This window comes from Calidris pugnax, unplaced genomic scaffold, assembly GCF_001431845.1.
Source record: "Calidris pugnax isolate Ruff unplaced genomic scaffold, ASM143184v1 scaffold44, whole genome shotgun sequence".
In the NCBI taxonomy this organism is placed as follows: domain Eukaryota; kingdom Metazoa; phylum Chordata; class Aves; order Charadriiformes; family Scolopacidae; genus Calidris; species Calidris pugnax.
This window is the reverse complement of record NW_015094506.1, coordinates 21,739,734-21,747,648: the sequence shown is the minus strand read 5'-3', so window position 1 is coordinate 21,747,648 and position 7,915 is coordinate 21,739,734.

Here is a 7,915-nt window from a genome sequence, read left to right as displayed (position 1 = left end):
GAGAGCAATAAGCCTCTGTGGTTTATTCACAACGGCAAACGTGGAAGGGAAAACATCCTGTATCTCAAAAGGACAACAACCTCGGCCACGCGCAAGGCTGGCAGATTACAGTAGGTGCTTCTCCAAGTGTTCCGCTGCTCCTTGGCAGCACAGGGGAGGGAGTCTCAAGGGAGAGTGGAGGGACACCAGCTCCTGCTCTGACAGTGATTCTGTCTGGGCAGCACACTTTGATGACCTCCTGGTGGAGGATAAGGCTGCAGAACCGCATCTGCCTTCTGTCCGTGCCCATCGCAGCTGCAGACAGTGCCACTATTCACAGCAGGACAAACTGGCTGCAAAATGCCACCAGATCAGCTTTTTCACACTGAGTATGCGCTGGCATAAACGACCACACCAGGTACAAGAAAACAAAGAAACAAGCTCACTTCTTTCTATATTTAGAGAAAACACTGCCTCCAGACACACTGTTAAAGATGAACTCTGAGGATATTCTTACAAATCGTTGAGAGACAAAATCATCTTTATCTTGTGATATGTGAGCAGACAATTGTCTCTCTGTATCTCATCCTTCCAAATGACATTGCTTCTACAATATATCTGTTCCAGGCTCTCTGAAGCACTGGCTAGTAATGCAAAAATCTTATAAAAACGACTAATTTTGGCCTCTACAAGATGATAACAGAACAAAGCCCTGATGTGGTACCATTATAGCTGAATAGAGAGATAAAATTATGCCTTTAAAGTGGCAGTACCACAAAAGTGGTAAAAAAACTAAAAATCAAATAGGTCACCTTGACTGTGACAGGCAGAAGAAGTTGTTTCTAAGGTAAGTAATAGGACTCAACATTTCAATGCATTAAAAGACTGAGAAGTTTTGGAGAACTACTTCTGTTTTGGAAATGACGTTCCTCTGTATCAGACTGTAGCGGCGTGGGTTGACTTTTCTGATAGAAGATACTAAAAAATGCCAGCTCTCTCAGTGAGAACTACTGGCATCATTAACCTCCTGAGAGATAATGAAACAACAGGAGGCATTTCTTAAGATTGTTTTGAAATTTAAACATAATCTTTTCAACATATGCTTTTCTTACTGGCATGTAATGATTTAAAAAGCATAACTAATTGCAGATGCTGTCTTTTAAGAGCCTCTTCCCACTTGAGTAATGCAGATGAGATATATGGGATTCTTGGCTGGTAATTTTGCTTCTTTTGATACTTTGTTTTGTATTTGCCATTCATATACATAAATTCACAAACGAGCCGCCAATACTTGGCAGTCCCACTCAATTTTATACATATTCATTATGAAGAGAAATTATACATATCCAGAGGGTTTAAAAATTCTAATGGTGGCTCTGACAAGTTCAAACATACATTGTCTTGTGTATCACTTAAATTTAGACTATACCCTGCTATTATAATACATGGCTACTAATTCTGGAATGATATGAATAACCTGATAATACATATTTAAACAACTTTCACACCTATGACTGTGTTAACTAATTTTAGCACACAAACATGTAGTTAATGAATTATATCAAAAAGCAAAATCATGTTGAAAGACACTGGAGACCAAGTTCAATAGGTTACGATAAGAATATTTGCAATTAAAATTAATTCTTGTTTCTGTTCAAGTGGTTGTTGACACCCACAAAGCCCTTCATGCAGAGCTGAAGAAACTGGTCATCGCTTCTTCTTCGGTACCACCACCTGTGTGCAGGACACCCAAAAAATGGAAAGATCCTGTAGATCCCATCCCCTTCAACAGCCCCATCTCCAGGGTTAAGTGGAAATGGTCATGGCACAAATGAGCGAGACTCAGTTAACTAAGTTATCTTAAAATTCTATTGAGGACAAGGAAATATGTAGCCTTCTCATAGGTTAGCAGATTCCTATGTTCTGGGGGTTGCATCTTGACTTCTGTCCTTTTGAAGGTTTCAATTCAAAGCACTCAAAGATTTTGAAGGGAGAAGTGGCAGTTCTGTTGGTGCAAATGGCAAACACAATCTCACAGCAGTTTTCCAGTCCGTTACCATGCTATGCTCTTGTTCTCTTTGCAAAAACAAGCAACACAAGGATACTACAGACAGGCTCTAATCAGTACTTGAACTTAGTACTCCTCTGACAAGATTATGTGGCTAATAACCACTTACTGTGTGTTAAATATTCTTCAGTCCACTATAAAAAATTATCAAAGAACATTTGACTTCATCAAACGTAGAGCTTCTCAGTCCCGGGAGAGCCTCTGATAAAGACCAGCAAGTGTGTGGTCCTGCTCAGGAGGACCTAAATGGTACAGGTATTAAAAGTCAGATCTAGAAACTGCAGTCAGCTACGTAAGGACGCCTGGAGAAGTCTCTCCTGTAGAGCATATGGAAGTCAGGGGATGTTTTTAGATTCTTCTGCTGTGAGAATGCGGATGACAGTGTGTATTGAGTTACTACTACAAATTTATTTCTCAAATAGCAAATTTAAAAGAAAAGAACACATCATATATTAAGCGCTTTAGCATGTGAGTTCAAGACAAGTACAGACCTTCAGTAAAACGTTCACGGAGTACAAAAAAGATCGAAACATGAGTCAGTTTGTGGCAGCCACCAGAGACACATCTTGACAGGCAGTGGACCATGCTCGCTGCTCAAGTGCTGTAGGCTGGCAACGGGCATCATCTGCTCCAAAAGGAGTCCCTGAGTCACTTTACCTTGAACGATCCCGTGGATGGCTCAGTTTCGCTTCAATAAATCAGACCCTGCAAAGTTACACTCTACATTTCCATAGATTCATTCATTCCAGTTTAGTTTTAGCCTCCCTGTTCACCTTGATTCATGGGAGAAGAATTATATTTGTATTTTTCATCTTTGCTGTTACTGACAGTCTCATAAACGAGGGAGACAGACAGCACATTCTATTGGCCTGAAACGAAACACTCTTAAGCAAGAAATCAACGAAACAGCAGCACTGCTTTAAAATGCTGTGAAATTAAACAGATTAGCCCTTATGTTCACTTTGACAAGCAGTGACTCATACTGTAATTAGCCAATGTACTAACATAGAAATTTCTAAATTATCAATGCGGTCAAGGCTTTCCTGAAATGTGAGATCCAGAATAAACAAAATCCATGACACAGCTACCTAATAAGCTTAAACAGTCCAAACACTTCAAATAGATTGTATTTTCACAACTTCTGAAACACAAACGGTATTGTTCAATATCAGAAGTTCCAATTAAACAATTGCCTGTAAGTTTACTGGAGACAAGTGCCTCTAGTAGAAGCATTGCTGAGATTGTTATATGAAGAAAGCTGGGTATGCTGACATCAAGGGAAATATAATTGGCTCGGAACAAATTACAGATTTAGAGTCGTGATAAGGAATGAAAATACAAATGGTCAAGCAAAAAGATAAACAACCTGGACTGATTTTCAGAAGAGGTAATGAGGAAGAAAAAAAATCTTCTGTTCGACAAACTGAGTTCATCTGGCATGAAAATAATACAATAATAAAAATCTTTGAATCTAAATTTCTGGCTCATATTTCAAATCAGACTTTATTTGAAAGATTGATTTTATTTTTTATTTTTGGGTGGTTGTGGCATGTATTTGAGAAGTTTTGACCACAGACACTGCAAAAGTCTGTGCAGTGTTTAGGAACCAGAAGGGAGATTTCTTTTAGCAATTTTGCATTTGGGTTGGTTGTTTTTTTTTTTGGCTTTTAATCAAAAGACCGTTACGTTTTTTTCTTCAAGATATTATGTTTCCTGAAACTTAATCTTATGATGAGAGTGCTATTGGAGGTCTGTTCTTTTAGAGAGGCAATTTCAGCCCATTTGACAGTTGCTTCAGTCCATTACTTAACCAGATGTATATATTATTTTCAGCACCATTTTCCTGATCTTTCTCTTTCTCAAGCTGATGGAATCAGACACCCAGTTTGCTTTGCTTTACTTTGCTTTGCAGAAGTGGATTATCTGGGTTAGAAAAGAAAGGCCAGGCGGTTAAAAGCTGTAGGTATTATTTTTTCTTCTTGGTAAGTGTGTAGCAATTCTTCTAAATGAGAACAACAGAACCTTCTATTGTTCAGAAACAGTCCTAAGCGAGAATCAGCACAGTGGCACCAACTGCTTCTGAAAAGACGCTTTGGGATTCTTACTTAACTTGCATACGAGTAATTTTTCAGCTTTAGGAAGAAAGAAAAACTCAAGTAAAACTTTGGCTTATGAGGTGAAAGGCAGCTGATTTATTTAGTTCCAAATGTGCCCTACTTTGGAAATGGCTAAAGAATTTCATCTGCAGGAATTTCATTTGCTAGGGAGTGTTGTCTAACTTTAAAAATAAGGAAAATAGAAAATTAAGGGGGATCCCCCTGCCTCCCCAAAAGCATTGCTCTCATTAAGATTCCAAAGCCAAGTTTTGAGTTCTATGGCTAACTCATCTGCATTTCTTGGAACATAATATTTTATACCATGCAATATGGCATTAACCTTAATGTCTTGTAGCACACATTTACCTGTATGACTAGTGTAGGTTTATGCTGCTTTTTAAATTTGTTTGCTTTAAGTTAAAAGTTGCCAAATGATTCCTTTTTCTTTCTTTCATGCTTAAGCCTAGATCACTTCTTTGACACCGTCTGTGGTTTGTTAATATAATAAGCCAATAAATTTGTAAAGATTTCCTTTCCAGGCATCTTTTTAAAAATTCAAAGTTCAGATGTACAAAGTCAGTCACACATCTAGGTGATAAAGCATGACTGTAATGTTCTCTGGCTCAAATATCTGCTTGCAGTGGTGAGCAGCTTTTGACTTAGAGCAGCAATTTTCCTTTTATTTCCCCAAAACCAGCTGTAAAAAATGATAACCAGCTTTAAACGTGTCATCCTAAAGGATTCCCTTTAAGCTGAGTAAAGCTGTGTGGTACAGCTCTTTCCATGCCGACAGATGAAGATGCAGCACATTCCAGTTGTCCTCTGCCGCTCATGACTCCCATGTGAAGCGAAAGGGCAAACTGGTGAGGGTTCAAATTCTAGTGCTGCAAATGCATCTCTAAACTAACTCTGCTCTTTTTTCATCTTCAGCATTCGGGGAATATATTTGCAAGTGTAAAGCAAGATAAATCCTTTCAGGTTCCAGCATTTAATTAAGCTTTCAGCTATCTTTGTGAATGAACCAAGAGCATCTAATATGCGTGCCTACAGGGAACAGAGCAGGAGTACCACTCCATCTGAGAAGTTTGCTATCAGCTGGAAAAAATCTCTTCTCAATTAGCCTCTCTCTGTGTCTAACTTCCTCTGGAACACTGCATCTACTATAGCTGAATCCCAGTTGTAATAAATGTACTTGAACAGAAAAATACTTTGACTTCCTCCATGATGGCCTGTAATTCTGGCAGTAATAGGAAATCAGGTTTAAGCAGTGGCAGGCTAAGCTGGCTGAGGGATAGAAACCAGCATGGGAAGGATGATGGTAAATGATTTAGAAACAATTTTTAAAGTGTTCAAGGTTGTATAGCAGACCATCGCAGAATTGTTCTGTAATTGTATTTTTTTCCCTCTCACATACTCTCTTATAATAAGTGAATGTTTGTAGGATTTCCAAAATGGGAAATAGCTTGCTTTAGCATCTAACTGGAAATGGTAAGGACTTAAAAAGTTAAATCCCAACTGGAGTGCATCTGCTTACAGGAACCACTGGCAATGCTTTAGTCCACAACAGCAATCAACATAAAGACCTTTCCTACCACAGAGAATTTTCTATCATCTGGTTGGTTTAACGTGCTCATCCAATAGAATGCATCACGGTAAACATGTGGGCAGAATATTTTTGGAACAGATGGCCTGTTACCACCCCATAACCACCTAATCCCCATTTAGTACCAAAGTCATGAATGTAAAGAAAGACCAGGTCTTTTCCCACTGTAGGTGAGAACTGATAGTGTGACAATGATGTCTCAGAAACAAATTGTTCCTGGGAACTGTAAGATCGCTCAAAAGTCAGAGTCACCGAAATGATTTAGAATAGCCCTAATGTTCACATAGCAAAATATGAATCAATGTGCCAACTGTCAAACATTTGTCCTTCAACTTTGTATATGTCAGTACTTCAAACAGGAACTACACAGTTTTTCTGTGTGGTGTATAATATCACCACAATTCAGACATCATAAACCATTTTCAGCTGTCATAACCAAGTCAAGACTGAGTCTATCTTCATCTGTATTGTTCCAGCTAGGTTCCTTGACTATCCAACACAAGTATTCAAGAAAAATGAAGAACTTCTCTCTCCAAAGGTAATCTCTAAATTAACCATTCCCAAATCAAAGGGGCAAACGGTCTATTTGAAAAATCAGTCAGCATGGGGCCAGCTCTCCTTCTGAGTGCTTCCCCTCACTGTAGTTCCTCTACCTGTACTGACGTTTCAAAATTTCTCCTTGAGACACTCAAGCCCTGCTCCCCCCGACTACTCCCATCTTCTTTCTCCATCCCTACCTCACACCCCACCGCAATGCCACATCCAACACCATGCTGCCCACCACCTTCTTACCTCATCCATCCTTTTGCTGTGCAGTACTAACCTACCACTGAGCTGCTCTGGGGAACGAGAACAGTACAGATCAAGCTCTCTCTCCAACACAGCAGACAAAGAATTAACGGCACGGGTATCTTCCAAAACAGCTGCTTGTACACTGTGGTTGGGTGGCAGGCCATGGCAGTGACACATGATGTCTCTCCACACGCTAAGGAAAGAGCACATGCTTTCCATCAGCTGCTGTGCAAGGCTGCCTGCAAGCTGCATGTAATAAATGCCAATTTTAAAGAAATGTTCTTTTTTTCTTTTTTAATATACATAAAGGGATCAAAAAGCACTTCTTCGGGAGTTTTGCTGTGCATACGTGTAACTGAACTGAGAAGGATTATGGCTATTTAATGATCTCATATTTTAACATGAACCTTAAAGAGGTTTTAACATGTGGAGATATTTCCCCAGTTCTCCTACAGCTCCGCATCGTCAACCCATGCATGAGCACACCATGAGTTAGGCCCAGAAAAATAATGAAACTGACACAAACATTAATAAAAATAAAACCTCTAAAAGGTGCCCTTTGGCACCCAAGACATCTGAAAGCACTCGCATCACATTTTCAAGCTGCTTTCTGCAAACCATGTCCTACAGAAGCGTGCCTTTATTTACCAAGAAAATGACTTTTCCTGCCACCACTTTTTGACTTCCACCAGATGCCTCCTTCCAGAGCGTGCTCAGCTACAGCGGGAGCCATTGCACGCCCACGGGAGGGCCTGGAAGAGGCGCTGCAGCCTCCACACCGCCGGGAGAGGCCGTGGGCTTGTAACGGCCACAGAACACAAAGCAACGTGCCCGGTGCCCCACGCAGGGCACCGACGGGCGCTGAGAGCGTCAGTGAACCCGTTTGCTGCGGAGAGCAAGAAGTTTATGTACAGGACGGCCTTTCAGCCGGCTGTTCCCCTCCTGAGGCACACCAACCACCGCCCCCCCTCAGCGCCCGCCGCTCCAGCCTGGCAGCAGAACGAGGCTCCACATCCCAGGGGGCAACGCGCCGCCAAAGCCCTGTCTCTCGCCCGAACTACGAGTCCCAGCATGCACAGCCAATAGCCCTGGGCGTCATGCAGGCGCGGTGCACGCTGGGAAGCGTAGTCCCCGCCAGCCTTCGCGCCGTTCACCCCCCCGACCCCCCCCGCCACTCTCCAACGGCGGCCTAAACTTCCCGCGCACGCTCTGCGCCACGTACGCTCTGGCGTCACACGGCGGCGGCCACCTCCCGCCCGCCGGCGAGGCCAATCAGGCAGCGCGACGGCGAGGTGCAACCTTTGACCCGGCGCCGAGCGCGGGCGGCCTGCCCCGCCCCTCCCGCCGTGGCAGCCGCAGCCGCAGGAGGCGGCGGAG